Source organism: Leptonychotes weddellii, unplaced genomic scaffold, assembly GCF_054177405.1.
Source record: "Leptonychotes weddellii isolate Sample4059 unplaced genomic scaffold, ASM5417740v2 HiC_scaffold_1199, whole genome shotgun sequence".
Taxonomy (NCBI): Eukaryota; Metazoa; Chordata; class Mammalia; order Carnivora; family Phocidae; genus Leptonychotes; species Leptonychotes weddellii.
This window is the reverse complement of record NW_027698206.1, coordinates 1-13,848: the sequence shown is the minus strand read 5'-3', so window position 1 is coordinate 13,848 and position 13,848 is coordinate 1. Positions and strand designations below refer to the sequence as shown.

Here is a 13,848-nt window from a genome sequence, read left to right as displayed (position 1 = left end):
AATTGTACATATTTAGGTTATACAAGGGGATTTTTAAAAGGAATACAATGTGGCGATTTAATACATGTATATATTATGAAATGATTACCACAATCAACTTAATTAACACACCCATCACCTTCCATGGTAGCCTTTTGTTTTAAAAGCTCTAGTATGTATAAGGTATTCTGCTAAGTCTTCTACATTGTACTATCTTATTTACTCCTTCATATTATATTACCCATTTACATCCTTTACGTTATCTCATTTACTCCTCACACCAATCTATGAATCAGGCACCATTCTTATGCCTATTATACAAGTAAGGAGACTGAGGTACAAGGTGCAATAAACTTGCCAGGCACTGTGTTAAATACTCCATACCAGTGTCTAGGGATTTTGTGCCCCCCTTCCTCCCAGGGACATTTGACAATGTCTGGGGATATATTTTGGTTGTCACATGATGTTGGGAGGGTTGCTACTGGCATCTAGTGGATAGAAACCAGGGATGCTGCTAAACATCATACAGTGTACAGGACAGCACCCCCAGTCCTACCCTTGACAATTACCCAGTTTACAATGTCAGTAGTGCCCATGTTGAAAAAGCCTGCTGTCTACTTTAATCCCTATAACATCCCTGGTGAGAAAATTGAGGCTCACAGGGATGAACTCAGCCACCCAAGTTCTCAACTGGTCAGGGGCAGGGCTGGACTTTGGAGCTATATGGGTCTCATTGCTAAGCCAGTGCTCTTAACCACACAGGTAGATTGCTCCAAAGGTATTGGTATACTACAATTCAGGGATGGAGAAGATGCTTAGGCTTGAGAAGTCAGATACTGGAGCACTGCTATCAAGATGTAGATATCACAGTGGGTGAGCTGCAATTTGGGGTCTCACATGGGAGCATGATGTTGAGTGTGGGGGAACTGTGTTCCTGCTTGATACCAAGGGGAGGGCACATCAACACTAAGCACCTTCTCACAGGAAGAGGATATCCCCTAAGAAAGTTTGAATGGAGTTGGCTGCAAATTCATTCATTCATTCATTCATCCATTCATCCATTCTGTGTTTATTGAGCATTGACCCTGTGCTTGGTGCTGGTGATATGATGGCAAAGGAGACAGGCCAGTTTCCTGTCCCCATTGCACATATATTCAAGTGAGGAGATGGACAACATTCCAACCAATAAACAAATAGATTAAGTACATTGTGATTAGCACCTTTTGAAGAGGATAAACAAGGTGCTGTGACAAAAGATAACAGGTTGGTGGATATTTTACATGGGGAGTCAAGGAGGCCTTCCTGAGGTGGGGCCATGTAAACCATATGAAGGCTGAGAAGGACCCAGAGGAAAATAACAGGCAGTGGGAATGGCAAGGATAGAGATCATGTGGTAGTTATAAACTCAAAATGTTCTAGCAACACACAGAGAATAATATACAGGACTATTTGAAGTGCCAGCCTGTGACTCCATGCCAGAGACGTGGTAAGAAGCTTATCACAGAGTGTGCAGTAATGCATGGCTTCATTCATTGAGAAAGTCTTACTATGATAAAATGTCAGTATATTCTAGTAGTGTGTTTTAATGATGTAGTTGTTTGACATTCTGGCCCAAGCTTCTCATCTCATCACGAACTGGTTACATTTTGTGGATGGTAGCTGGTTTGGGGACCACACTCTGACTAGTCCTGAAGTACCAGATGCTGGTGGTATTCCAAACAGATCCCCTCAGTCTATCCAGGCAGTCATGGCTTCCCATGTCTTCCTGTCTAAGAGTATTTTTTTTTTAAAGATTTTATTTATTTGACAGAGAGAGCAAGAGAGGGAACACAAGCAGGGGAAGTGGGAGAGGGAGAAGCAGGCTTCCCACTGAGCAGGGAACCTGATGTGGGACTCGATCCCAGGACCCTGGGACCATGACCTGAGCCGAAGGCAGACGCTTAATGACTGAGCCACGCAGGTGTCCCCTAAGAGTATTCTTCAGCCCTGGATGGACACCTGACAGAGCACTGGGGAGTTATGTCCCTAGAATGATGCTCAACAGTGAGGGATGGGACATGGTGGATAAACTCCCCACCTTCCTCACTCTGAGCAGGATGACTCTGAGGCATGTCCACACAGAGGGTCCCCAGCAGAGCTGAGCCCCATTTGTTCACAGAGGTAATCCACTCATTAATGTGCCCTTACACTTTCCCTCTCCCTCACCATGCTTCCTGGGATCTTCTCTCAAATTATCTACTTGAACCAAAACTCTTGTCTCAAGGACTGCTTCTGGGAAAACCCTAACGGAGAGCATGGCTGAACTATAATGCACAAAGGGCAAATGATGGCAGTGGAGGTCAGATAGCTGTGCAGGGCAGATCATGCAGGACTTTGTTGACTGTGCTAAGAACTTGGACTTTAAGCTTGTGGGAGCTTTTGAAGAGCTTAAGTAGGGGAGAGATATTACATGATCTGTTTATAACTCAAAAGCTCCTCAGGTTGCAATTTGTTTAATGGATTGGATAGAGCAGGAGGAGAAGCAGGGGACCAGTTGGTAAGCTGTTTGCAGCAGTCCAGGGAGGAGCTGGAGGTAGCTAAGGGATGGTGGTACAGATAGAGACACATGCATAAGTTTGAGATCCATTTTGGAGGATAAACCAATAAGACTGGATGGTAGATGGACTATGAGGGGGGGCAAAAGAGAGTCAAAGATGACACCTTGATTACCTGATTCCCAGTGTCGATTGAGGGAGCCGGGGGTGGGGGGCGGGGATTTTTGCCACAAAAGGCACTCAAGAAGTCAATGATTAGAAAGAGCTTCTCTGCTTTGATAGTTCCCCCAATTTAACTAAGCCATGCTAGCTGATCCAGGAATCCACAGCATGCAGTAAATAAATATAAAATGTATGTATCTGGGTAGAATCTCTGAGACAAGATTAAAACCACCATTACAGCCTCAAGGAGAAGCCGTTCCCTCTATTTCACCAAGCACGGGAGCATTAAACTTAACAGGCTAAAAAATGAAGTGCAGGACCAGCCCAGTGACCACAACAGCTACTGACAAGCTCACACTGGGAGAATGCCCTCAGAGTGAAACGGGAGACACAGGAGAGGTAGAGAAGGCACCTGGGACAGGGCCCCGAGCTGCAATAGCCAGGGCTGCCAAACCATCCTCAAGTCCACCTGGAAATGCACACGTACATTTTCCAAGATCTGACTGCAGTGGGAGGGAGTAGAGACCTGGGACCATATTCTATTCAGACTGTGACCTCTGCTGCGCAGGACATCTGGAACAAACACAAACCAACAGTACCCTTGTTTCAACAAACAGACCAAGACTTATGTGCCCCAAATGAGGGTTTCTTTAGAAAGTGGTCTCCTTGGGAGACCCTAAGATAATAGGTTTCCACAGTCAGAGATGTCCAAAGTTAGCATGGGCTGCCCCAAGGTGCAAAGAGCATCTGGCCACTGGATGGGATAAGTATTTGGCAGCATTTTGAGAGGGGCTCTGATGGAAATGTCTGATTCCAGTCCTGAAATTCAAACTGCTTTCATATTCCCAGTTGATGACACTCACAAAGCAACCAGTTTCCATACATTCTATGGCACTTGGATTTAACCACAATTATGATATCTGGATTTATACCTTGCTTTGTTCACCAGATTGATGTCTGTCTATCTATCATCTATCTATCTATCACCTATCTATCTATCTATCTATCTATCTATCTATCTATCTATCATCTATCTATATCTATCTATCTATCTATTTATCTATCATCTATCATCTATTAACTACCTTTTCAGTGATGTTTGATTCTTACCAAAACCAAAATCATATTCATCATAAAACCTGACCACCAATGAACATTGTTCAAAACAAAATATAGAGATTATGAACTCATGCTCTAGAATTAGATTAATGGAGTTCAAATCCCAGCTCTGTTCCTTACTTGCTGTTCAGTCTTGGGCAAGTTAGTTAGCTACTCTGTACTTCAGTTTCTTAATCTGTAGAAGGGGAAATATCTCAGCGCTGTTATGAAGATTAACTGCATTAATGCACCTAAAGCCTTAGAGTAGCACCTGGTCAGCATTCAGGTCTTGGTTAAGGGTCTGTGATTATGATTGTTGTATGTTTGGGGTCTGAAGGTGTATCCTGAGGAGTAACTCAGTGGAGTCTGAGCCAGTGCAGCATCCCCACCTGGAGGGGTGTGCATCCTCAGCTCTGGGTGTTCCTACCAGATGAACCTTCTAGATGCTCCTTTTGATGGCCTGTGACCCCACAGCTCAGTGATTTCCCAGGTACGTGTCATCTATACTCTGCTGATCTGCATGCACAGACCTTTTGGCACCTGCTGGTAAAGTTGGGACAGAGATGGGGAGGGCTTTGAAAGATACTTTATTTTTTATTATTTTTTTTAAAGATTTTATTTATTTATTTGACAGAGAGATAGAGAGAGAGCACAAGTAGGCAGAGTGGCAGGCAGAGGGAGAGGGAGAAGCAGGCTCTCCGATGAGCAGGGAGCCCCATGTGGGGCTTGATCCCAGGACTCTGGGATCATGACCTGAGCCGAAGGCAGCCGCTTAACCGACTGAGCCACCCAGGTGCCCCGAAAGATACTTTAAATGTTGTTTTCTGTCACTTTATAAATAGTATTTCCATTGGTTTTGAGATGGTTACAAGAGGAAAGTATATTCTTCATGGCAAAATTGCAAAATCTCAAAATGAACAAAGAAGAAAATAAAACCACCTGTATCCCACCACCTATAGATAATTGTGTTCAACAGTGTATGTAAGCCTCCGATTGTTTTTATGGGGTCATTAGTAGCTGTAATTATTAAATATTAACAATGCATTTTATTAACCTATGTTTCTCTTACTCTGATCTCATCTTATCCTTACCACAACCTTGTGAGGCAGGTAATCATTTTTGTCATTTTATAGGTAAGAAGATTGAGGTTCAGAGAAATGTGACTTGCTCAAGGTCAAACACTGCTTCATAAACTGCCTTTTCCCTTTAACGATGTATTGTAAGCATTTCCCCATGTAGTTAAATATACTTCTACAACATGATTCAAAATTTTAAATATTTAATTTTGTTACCAAGGAATACATTTACATGGTTAAAAAGAATACAAAAAGACTTACAGTGAAGAGCCTTCTTTCATTCCTGTACCCTATCTGACTATTCCTCTCACCAGTAACTGTCGTTCATTTCTTGGGTCTTCCACCAGAATCTCTTTATGATTATATAAGGAGATATGCATATATGTTTTTATTTTTCTGCAAAAGGTTGCACACTATAAATGTTGTTCCTATCTGGGAGAACTCTCTATATCAAGTATACAGAGAACTTTTTCATTTCTTTTTTGCCACTCTACAGTAATCCATTACTGAATATAAATATGCCACAATTTATTTAACCAGTCACTATTGATGGACATTTGAATGTTTTTTCAGTATTGTCTTTCAAATAATGCTAAAAGAATAACATTGCAAATGAGTCATTTTTCACTTTTTAAAGGCTGCCTAGTATTCCTGCTGAGTGACATGACACAATTTATTTAACCAATCTACTATGGATGGATGTTTAGGTTGTTTCTGGGTTTCCCTTTGATAAATAATGTTCCATTAATAGGGAGCAGCCTCTATTCAGCTCCATCAACTATGTCTATGCTGGAATGTGGGTTCTGAGGTACCAGATCTGATTATTTTCAAGAGAAGCTAAAAATCCAGATTTTATTTGGTGAAATAGCCATTTTAAAATGTTGCCAATTAGGTAAATTTTTTAAAGATTTTATTTATTTATTTGACAGAGAGAGAGAGTGAGAGAGCACAATCAGGGGGAGCTGCAGGCAGAGGGAGAAACAGACTCTCCGCTGAGAAAGGAGCCCAATGTGGGACTCAATCCCAGGACCCTGATATCATGACCTGAGCTGAAGGCAGACCTGACCCACCCAGGTGCCCCGCCAATTAAGTAAAAATTAAAGAAAGAAAACCACTTTCCAGGTCAAACAAAGCATAGCTAGTGGCCTTTTAGGCCTGTGGCCTCAATTTAAAGACTTTGGGCTAACAGAATGAGCCTTGGAGCCAGATGAAACTAGGTCCAAATCCCAGCTCCTTTTCTTACCCACTGTGTGACATCAGGAAGGTAATCTAAGCTCTCCAGTCCTCAATTTCCTCCTTTATAAGTGGGGACAATGATAGATTACACTACATGGGACTGTAGTAAGGTGTATTTAGTACATAGCAAGCAATCAATAAGTAGTGGATATCATTATTATTGCTGCTGCTGATTACCTCCTACCTGTCAGCCTGGAGCCTGGATTTGTGGATAGAACTAGTAATGTGGAGCTCTGAGAATAGCAGTTGGTAGTTATGATTGAGTTGATTTGAAATCCTCTGAAGGTTTTGCTGTGAGGATGAATGTTATGGCCATCTTTGAGACCAACAGAGAATAACTGAAGTCATGAGGGTGGGTCCTTGATCCTTCCAGGTTAATGTCCTTATAAGAAGAGACATCAGAGATCTCGATCCTTCTCTCTTCACCATGCAAGCACATAGCAAGAAGGCAGTCATCTGCAAGCCAGGAAGAGAGCTCTCACTAGGAATTAAGTCCTGCTGGAACCTGTCTTGGACTTCCCAGCCTCCAGAACTGTGAGATACTATTATTATCATCCCATTTTATAGACGAGAGCACTGAGGTTTATAGAAGAGGGAACTTGTTCAAGGCCACAGAGCTGTAAGTAGTAGAGCTAGGGTTCAAATCCAGGATGTTCCAAATCCCTGCTCCATATATTGGCAGACAGATCACACAGCTAGTAAGGGGTGTGACCACTTTGATTCCAGATCCATTGCATGAGCTTGTCTTTCCAAGACTTCTCACCTATAAAAAGGATGATCCTCCCTCCTTCCTTCCCTCTCAAGGGAATCATGGCAGTGACTCATAATTGAGAAAGGTTAGAACCAGTGATTTAGAGTTATCTTTCCAAGCCACATGCAAACCCCTCTAAAACCTCCGTGGAAAGAGCATCATTACATCTCTCCTTCATGCTTATAGAAGAATCTCAAGGAGAAAACCTGTTTCCTTATGCGCTCTTCCTTGCGCACGCTCTCTCTCTAAGAAGAAAAGAATTTCCTCTCCAATAGTGAAACTAGATGAGCATGTTAAGCCCTGAATAGAAGATTATTAACACAGTCTACAGTCAGCCTTCCAGCTCACAATCTAATTAGTTGGAAGAGGCCCCTTAGGGTCTGCATCAGAGAAATCTTCTAAGGCCCCAGAATGTCATCTAATGAGAAAAGATGGAACCATAGAAGGAGAGGGAGAAACTTGTGTTTGTGTGTCTGTGGGAGGGAGGAGAGGTTCCAGCTCCTGTGTATACCTCAATAATCACTTCCATGGGTACCTCCAGCCAGAAAACTAAAAAATGTAATCACACAGCTCTCAGCTAGCACAGCCTGGATGGTTGTCGCCCTGGAGCCTGGTATAGAGGACACCTCCTAGGATTTTCCAGAGAGAGGAAGATTGGTTTTCTTTAGAGCTACTGTGAGCCCCAGGTAGCCAGCCTCTTCTTACTACTATAATAGACCAGAGAGGAAGAAACAGACTAAAAATAGCCCATGATTGTGTTAGGGAATCCTCTCACATTTGGAGAGTCATAAGTGACCTGTGAAAGGGGATAGGCAGGTCAATCAAGTATTCTCTGAGTCACTGCTCTGTGCTCTGAGAACAGCAGGGAGCAGAGGTTGTTCTTGAGGACTCTACAATTACGTTGTTCAGAGCAATCTCTCAACCATTCATTCACTCAGCAAATATTGAGTGAGCATCTCCTCTCAGGCAGGCACCGTATTAGGCGCTGGGATATGGAATTGAATAAGCCCTTATATTCTGGAACTAGAAACAAATAACACAAGAAATACTAATGAGATAATCACAGAATATAAGAAGTGTGCCACATGGGAAAATAAAGCAGTGTTTTGTAGGACAGAGAGTGGACTAGGTTGGGTAGCATGCTACTCAGATCATTCCTTTCAGGGATAAGCATCCAGCACTTCTGGGCTCTGTGGTTCCAGGGCAGGGTGTGGGGGATGGTGCTGCCAACAAGGAGCCATAGCAAGAATCACATATACGTTAAGCTATGGCACCACCTGGTCACTTCAGGCTCCTGGCAATTGCCTCTGATAATCATCAAGAAGTAGGCTGCTACTGCACAATGGGAGCAGGGAAGAATGTATTGGTCACCCAGATGATCTATGGCAGCCTTTCTTGCCTGATTTATTAGTAAATGGGTAAATGAAGCAGTCATGGCCCAAGAAGGCCATGGTGACATAGCTCAGGCCCCTCACCAGGTATGCCATGAACCAGCATGCTTGTTTTAAAGGGTGGGGAATCCAGAATGAGTAGGACTGGGGGAAGATCCTGAGGGCAGCCATGGTGGTGGGGGCTGGATTATTCCACTAATTTTCTTCTTGTGGGTTTGCCCAGAAAAAGAGCTCAAGAATCTCCAAAGAGTTGTTCACAGAAGGGAGCAAACAAAGAAGTAGATCTCAGTAGCACAAGGGGTGGAGTATAGCACATGACATGATGGTCCTGCAAAATATCCCCCTTTAGGATACTGGCACTCATTTTCCCCGTTACTGGGACTGTTGTTGGCTGACAGCTCTGAGCTGAATCACTCTCTGAGAACTGCCTTCCATGAGAGGGTCGCCTTTCCTAAGGCAATGTCCCCTTCACATGAGCAGCCTGCACCCAGAGACTGGCCAGTGTAGGGGTACAAGGCCCAGCCCCCTTGAGTCAGAGGAGGGCAGATCTAAAGGGCCACCTCCACTCAGGGCTCCCAGTGGGATCAATTCAGTTTTTTGTTGTGAATTTATGTCAGCTTAACCCTTCACTCTGCTCACTGTCGTTTCTTTCACACTCCCTTCTCCTGCACCTCCCCTGCAAAATGCTGGTCCTGTAAACTTTCTGCCAACAGGTCTCTTTCCTGGAGAATTCAACTCAAGACAGTGAATGACTGATGGAAGGAGAATTGATTTATATAGTGTTGTCAAGAGAAGACCTCTCTGAAAGGGTAATGTTTAAGCTGAGTTCTGAATGATGGGAGGACCCAGCTGTGAGAATACACTTGGGGAAAGTATCTCAGGAATAGGGGATGATTAGTATAAAGTCTGTGAGGTGGGAACAATCTTGGTGTATTAAAGGCCTGTGAGGCTCAAGGGTAGTGAAGGGGAAGGAAAGTAGAATAAATGGAGAGAGAGAGGATGACAAGGCCAGGTCTTGCAGGGTCTTATAGGCTGCAGTGAAGAGTCTGAGTTTTATTCTAAGGGTGACGAGAAGTCATTGGAGGGGGTCAAGCAGAGGAATGAAAGGATCCAATTTACATTTTAAAAAGATCACTCTGGCTACCGTGAATTCAATTTCATCAGGGAGACAAGACTAACTGACACGGAAAATTAGAGAATAACCTCAAAGCAATATGATTCTGTGGCAATAAAGAGCAGGCATCAGACTCTTTGACATGAGTATATCTCATGTTCATTGACTATTTGTTTAATAATAATAATAGTTAAGGATCTATCATATGCCAGACACTGTACTAGGATCTGGGATACAACAAATAAACGAATAATAGTCTGGACCTCATGGAGCTTGTATTCATACTGATAAACTTTAATAAAGTGCTCAAATGGATGGCATGGATTTTAGGCAAGTCATTGGAAACTACATAGAAGGGAAAGACTTCATGGAGAAGTTGGGACTGGATTAAGTGGGGAAATAAGAAGGGAGCATCCATGACAGAGAGAAGAAATTGTAAGAACAGTAATATGGCAGTAGTGGTGAGCATGGTAAGAGTGACAGTGTTACCATCAATTGAGTACTTACTGCATGCCAGAGAATTTTGCATTTTTTATGTTGTATAATCTTTAGGGACACCGTAAAAATAAATGTTATTTCTCTTTCATTTTATAGGTGATAAAACTGAGGCTTATGGAAATATCTTGTTCAAGGTCACATACCTTGAAGGAGTTGGATCTGGATTTAATTCCATGTCTGCCTGATTCTAAAACTGAATCTCATGCCCCTAAGGGCATCTTGGTTGGGCAGAAGTGGCGCTCTGGCTGTTTAACCTTGTCCCTCTTTCCCAGGACAAGTTCTGTGGAAAGACTTCTTGTCTGCTGTTGTGTGGACATGGCTCTGGGTTCAGTCTTTACTTCTCTGCCTATGACTCTATCTTTACCACTGTCCCATCTGTCATTCAGCAGAGATTGCTAACTGGTCACACTATCAATAGTTTTCTCTTCTTTATGGCACATGGTTTAAGGATTTCCAGCATCCTTTATAGTTACATGTGGTCATATGACTGAATTCTAGCCAATGGAGCATGAGTGGGAATGGTGTGTGCCACTTCCATGTCTGGCCCCAAATCTCTCATGCACAGTCTCCACTTGTTTCTTTTTTTGGGTGTCTTAGAAGCCACTGTTGAAAATGTCAGGGCCACTCAACCTGTGTCTTTGAATAACTGAGAAGAGCTCAATCCTTGACCTGAATCTACCTTGGGCTGTTATATGGACTGTGATGTTTTATTTTTCAGAAATAGAATATAGTGCTTATTTCTTTTATTTAGTATAAATATAATTCTATTGCACTGAATCATTACATGATTGAATCTATTTATTCATTTAGCCAGGCCCACACTAGCTCATACACCTACTTTCTGTCATGACTCCTGAGGATCCAAATCTCCTCTCAAACATCATTCCAGACTTTGTTCAAGGTTTCTGGTAAAGCCAATGATAATTTGGACCATTCTAATAAAAATGAGCTAAGTCCCAAGGAGTCTATGATCAAAATCAAGGAGTGAGTGAATGAAAGCTTTGTGTTTGTTCTGGTTATAGTGGTAACACGTCGCAGGAGAAAGGTCATGGAAGAAGGGAGACATAAAGACAGAAGGAAGAGATCTGGAGGAAAAAGAGAAGAGAGAACAGAGCTATGAGAGAGAAAATAGGGAAGAAAGGAGAATAAAGGGGGAGGGGAATAGGAGAGGATACAGAGAAGAAAAGAGTAAATAAAAAAGTCTGAGGGGGCAGGATTAAAAGTTCTAAGACGATAAGTCTTTCCTGGCATGACTTCCCCAGGACCTCATCACACTCAACCTTGGTATTAAATGATGCTTCTTTCCTGGTCTGGGACTGTATATCTTGTCCATTGCCCTGTCACGCCCTCACATGGGCACATACTATGAATAGATGTGGTATTGTGCTCAGCAACCTTCGGTTCTCTGTCAAACCTGGGATTAGACCCCAATCAAGCTCTTAAGGACACAGAATTTCCTCCTGGCATGTGAAAGAGAAGAGGGATAAAGGTTACATCAACAGGAGACAACCTTGGCTTCAGAGCTCTAGATTGCAGTGGCTGGGAGTTAATTAGGCTTGGTGGTTTTTCTACTCTCCACCGCTCCATCCTCTTTCTCCTGACTAATTAGTTTGAGAATGGGTTCCAAAGAAAATCAGTGATTCTCAGGACTGGTCAATTGGGTAACGGGTGGTTGAAATACTTTTGCCTTCTCCGGGCTTTTAGAAGTCAGAATCTTTGTCAGAACTCTGGACAGCTCCAGACCTGCCTTGTGGGAGGGCCACAGGCGAGCCCATGGAGGTGGCTTTAGTAACATGAGTCCTAGAAACTCCTGGATAGCTGGTTCCTACCGCCTGCCACCTTATTTAATTATGCAATGATCAGCAACCTTTACATTTTAATTAGGGAGTCACTGTAATGAAGCCATCCTGCTTCTACGGGGGCAGGCCCGTTCATTCTCTCATCGCTCCGGAAGGGTCTTTGGCACTAATTGGCTGTTTGGTAGCTGGATCTTGACAGTGTGAGGTAGGTAGTGATCCCCTTGCTTTCCTTCTAATGCATTCTCTGGTCTCATTGCCCTCCTCCTCTTTGATTTGCCTAATTAGTGCTAATAATTTAAAAGCTGCATGGCCCTCTTTTGATCCTGCTGTCGACGGCAGACAGAGCCATTCCATTAGCAGGTATTAAATAGTGCTAATATGTGGTGACACACGGTTGGAGCTGGCTTGCACACAGTTCCAGGCTGGGACCTCGGGGCTGACTTTGACACATGCGTGTGCACACACACACACACACACACACCTCATCCACTTTATTCCTGGAGAAAAGTCATTCTAGGCTGCAGCAGCTTAGAGTGCTGTGTCTTAATAACTGTTTGAGGCCCCCTTTATTGTGGGCTGGCATTGAAAACCACATGATTTATTCCACATTTCAGAATTTTAATGATTAATTCATGAATGTATCTGCAAGAATGCCAAGGTCTCCAAAATAATGAAAGGCTTTTTTTTCCCTAAAGTTGTTTGTTTTCATTTCAAATCAAAGCAATCTGTCTTGAGCATTCATTTCACTCCCCCTTCACTCCCTTCACCCTGAAAAGGAAAAAAAAAAAAGCGGAGCTCATTTCATTGGGGTCTTGATAACATTTTGACAAGGAATAGAATTCATTTACATTTATCAAAATAAACAGGTAAGTCTTCCATCTTCTCTCTGTTGAGCTGACACACACGGGTCTCACCTCCAACAGGCATCAATGAGCTCGAGGTCATGTGCAGCAATTCAACCTGTGTGTTCCCAAATATTTGAGGACTTTTATGGCAATGTAAAGGGGTGCTCATACTGAAGGGTCCCAGATGAGCTGTCTGCAGAATCTTCCCCAGGCCCTGGGAAGGCAGACATTGCGGCTCTCAGTCTGGCCTGGGTTTGTAAACCATAAACTATCTCTTACTTATTTAAAGGCTGTAGGATTCCATGGTTAAGAATATTGGTTTTGGAATTAGGTTGACTGGGTTCTGATTCTAGCTTCATCTACTTTACTTTCCCACAAGGGGTGTGACTTTAGGCAAGTTACTTAAAATAATAGCAGCTAGATCATAAAGCTTTTAGGAGAGTTAAATGAGATAATACATACAAAGTGCTTGACACTGCACCTGGCATATAATAAGTGCTCCAAAATATTAGGAATAACAATGATGCTGATGACAATGACAATGATGATGGCGATTGAATAACCTCAGGTTCTTTTATTGAGCCTTTTCTATGCAAGAGAAGATGGCAAGTCAGTTGCTGTAAAGTCCAGATAAACTCTGATGTTTTGGAGCACTGAAGTTAATTTTAATTAAAAAAAATGCTGTTAAGACCATTACTGAGAGACTACCTCATTTTTAAGGATCTGTTATATTTTCCTAGCGTAGTCCCATTATCTTAATGCTTGTGTTTTATGGACTTAGACACAAGCAAAATAGTCTGAAATTGTGCTAGAGTGGGAAATCAGAACAAGAGCCTGATTCTACATTAGGAAACAGCTCTGCAGTCATTGCATCCTGGGCCAAAGCAGACTGACCCTCTGGACCTGGGTCTCTGCACAAGGGTCTGGGTGTGTGGGAATCACAGTAAAGAGTGGCATTCAGGATCCTTAGTGTTACCAAAAGTGTTCCTTTTGTATCCCTATTAGGTTTTTAGAAATTAATGAATTTTATTTCTTATAGCATTCAAGTTTACAGCAAAATAGAGTACAAAGTACTAAGAGTTTCCATATACCTCATGTCCCTACACATGTATTACACCCTGTGCCAGAGTGGTACCTTGTTAGAATTGACACGACATTATCACCCAGAGTTCACAGTTTATATGAGGGTTCACTCTTGGTGTTGTACATTCTTTGGATTGGAAATATGTATAATAATGTGTATCCACCATTATAATATTATACAGAATAGTTTCCCTGCCCTAAAAAACTTTTGTACTCTGCTTATGCATTTCTTCCTCCCTTCCCTTAAGCTTTGGCAAATGTTTCCCATAGTTTTGCCCTTTC

The 13,848-nt window shown here is 42.6% G+C and overlaps 1 long non-coding RNA gene across 1 annotated transcript; it reads left to right on the top strand.

Moving 5' to 3' along the window:
- Positions 1-3,677: 3,677 nt before the first annotated feature.
- On the top strand, positions 3,678-13,503 carry LOC145718196 (uncharacterized). Its single transcript, XR_014141641.1, has 2 exons — positions 3,678-4,263; positions 8,941-13,503. It is a non-coding gene; the product is annotated as an uncharacterized LOC145718196 (long non-coding RNA).
- The last annotated feature ends 345 nt before the right edge of the window (positions 13,504-13,848 follow it).